We start from the raw sequence: 3,233 nt of genomic DNA, 5'->3' as shown, positions 1-3,233 counted from the left end.
GATTCGTCTTCCTTTGTTTACAAAGCCATTTGGCGGAAGTGACGTCCGACATATTTTTAGCTACGGATGACCAAAACTGTATAGAATGACCTTAAAAAAAAAAAAAATATTTTTTAGAAGTTTTGTTCAAAAAGTCTTTATTTGAACTTAATGGACTCTTTTTTTTTTGTTATGTTTTTTGTTTTTTTATTAACTGTTTTATTCTTTTTATCAAACAAAAATAGAACTTTTATAATGAAATATATATTATGGCCTGTTTTCCAAACATCGAAATTTTAAAATTAAAGTTAGTCTAATTAAAAAAAAAAGAACAAAAAAAAAAAAAAAAACACAAGGTGTTTTCCTTTTCGAGGTTTTTTTTTTTTTTTTTTTTTTCCACATTTCACGTTGAAATTTTATTTAACAGTAAAATGATAAACCAATTTATAATAAAAAAATACAAAATTTATTTTTCAAATGAAATTTTTGTAACGAGATTTTTTCTAACGTGACTTTTTCTTTAAAGAAAGTTCTAAATCTTATCTTATAAAAGATCAATAAAGCGTACTTTTTATGTTTGCAAAATTTGTTTAAAAGTTCAAATAAACAAAGACAATTATTTGGAGAATATCGTGTATTGGATAAGGTTTTTATGATGTTTGTATTAAATACATGGGAAATGTAAAAAAAAACAAACTTTTCGTTAAATATATTTAAAAAATTATTATAGAATTTTATATAAATGTCAAAGTTTGTTGAAAAGTTCAAATAAAGTGTATAATCATGAAAAAACACCTCGTTTTTTTGTTTTTTTTTAAATAAAATAAACTTTAATTTCAAAATTTTGACATCGACGTTTACCTAACTTATATTATAAAAGTTAGGTAAACGTTTATAAACATATTAATGGGGTAAAAACAGATCACAAATCTAAAAAAAACCCATTAAGTTCAAATAAAGACTATTAAAGACTATTTAAAAAAAAGGTTCATTCTTTACAGTTGTGATCATCCATAACTAAAAATATTTCGGACGTCACTTTCGCCCAATGGTTTTGTAAACAAAGGAAGACGAATCTTCAGCATAACCATATTTCCTTATATTATCAGTAGAGCTATGACAAGAGAATATTCGGTGATCCGCGCTATTTTTTTCAATCCTATTTCCAAGGTTACTAAAAGATTTATTATATGTTTTTTTTTATTCAATTGTACGGTTAAAGTATAGAATAGGTACAAAACACCCTCCCCCTTCCCATGTAAAGAATGGCTTTTTAAATAATAACGTTATTATTTCAGCACGGATAAATAAGTGCACTAGTAGTTAGCAGTGTCAGAAATTTCGTGAAAATAGTGAATAATTCCACCCCATCTTTCCAAGCTTAACTCCTCGAAAAATGTAATTCAAGCCCTAACTTTTTTTTTTCAATTAAAGGAGTAAGGACCAAGGTTTTATTTAAAAAAAAAAAAAAAAAAAAAAAACAATGTGTTTTTTTTTTTTTTTTTTAAAGGTTTTAAACTTCGGACTTTACAGGTAAATTTCTAAAAAAGCGATTTGTTTTTTTGTTTTAAATTTGAATATATTATTTATTGACCTTTTCTCTTCAATTTGTGATATATAAAACTCCACGACATAAATTAATTATTTACTTTTTAATAGACATTTCAAAATGAGAGGCGTGAATTATTCGACCCCCTATCTTTCTAAGCTTATAACTCCTCGAAAAATGTAATTCAAGCCCTAATTTTTTTTTAAATTAAAGGAGCAAGGACCAAGGTTTCATTAAAAAAAAAAAAAAGACAAAAAGAAACAATGTGTTCTTATAAAATAAGGTTTTAAACTTCGGACTTTACAGGTAAATTTCTAAAAAAGCGATTTTTTTTTGTTTTAAATTTGAATATATTATTTATTGACCTTTTCTCTTCAATTTGTGATATGCACTAGTACCGATTATTCTTATCATTGTTTTGACTCGAGTATATATCCGACAAAATTAGCCACAGTTAATCAATCGAGAACCACCCACATCATTCCATCTAAAAACATAGACATTAAAAATGAAAAGATCGAAAATACAGTTTAAATTGTACGATACGTACAATTTAAACGTTATGGAATAAAGTTCTCCCCCCCCCAAAAAAAAAACAATCACTTAATTTCATCAAGTAGAATTTTTTTTTTTTTTTTTTTTAGAGCGAAAGAACAATTTGTTATGATACCGAGCAAAAGGTTCAATTTTTAAGAAGAAAAGCAAGTATTAAAGATGGGGAGGGAGTGTCGGCGCTTTAAGTTATCTCCCTGTGACGTGTTAGAAAAATTCCAAGATGGCTATCTTGAACGTGCTCTCATAAGAACGTATTTTTCCGCGGTAAAAAGAAGAAACTACTTAATCAAATTACAATTTCAATACTAGAAGCTATTTCGGCGAAGAACAACGTGATGGTGAATGGCGTTCCTCAGCGTATCCTAGACCTGTGTCTTGTAACCCTGTCGGTACGCACTGATCGCATTGAAGAGGAGGAAGTCGAGATCCACCAAGAAGCTAACGATGCACCCCAATTCGACGTAGCCCCGCAAGAATGTCTATAGTGAACCTGAAAACGTCAAGATCAGACAACTGTGCCTCATAGAGCCATCTTTGCATATGTGGCGGCATCCGTGCAAAAAAAAAACGGTAGGAATTGAGGGTGGAGAAGCTACAATTAAAGTGGGCGAGCCGGTGTGGGTGAAGCCCCTATTGCAACATGTACCAGTCGCTGACGGAGGGGGGTCATAACAGGAATGCAGTCGAAGAACGTGATGGTGAATGGCGTTTCCCGTCATATCCTAGACCTGCGTCGTGTAACCCTGCAGGTGCGCACTGATAACAGTGAAGAGGAAAAAGTCGAGATCCGCCAAGAAGCTAACGATGAACCCCAATTCGACTTAGCCCCACATTGTGGTTCTTTACAAACTGACGAGAATGTCCGTAATGAACCTGAAAACGTCAACCCCCAAGAAGTTGTCTCCCAGAGGCCTTAACGTGAGAGGAGGAGGCCTGCTTGGATGAAGGATTATGAAGTGTCTTATTAATCTCAGAGATCGGGGGGGGGGGCGGTTAGAAAGAAAAAAAAAGTACCGGGCGTATCTGCATCATTCATTGGGAAAGAAGAAGGAAAGGATGACTAGCTCATTTATATACACAAAGGGCATCTGGAGAAGGCAGGGCATGATGGGAGAAGCTATTTTTTTTCTGTCTCTTCCTTTTTTTTCTA

Source organism: Euprymna scolopes, chromosome 45, assembly GCF_053919585.1.
Source record: "Euprymna scolopes isolate OS-2025 chromosome 45, ASM5391958v1, whole genome shotgun sequence".
NCBI classification, from domain to species: domain Eukaryota; kingdom Metazoa; phylum Mollusca; class Cephalopoda; order Sepiida; family Sepiolidae; genus Euprymna; species Euprymna scolopes.
Note: the sequence above shows the minus strand (reverse complement) of the source record.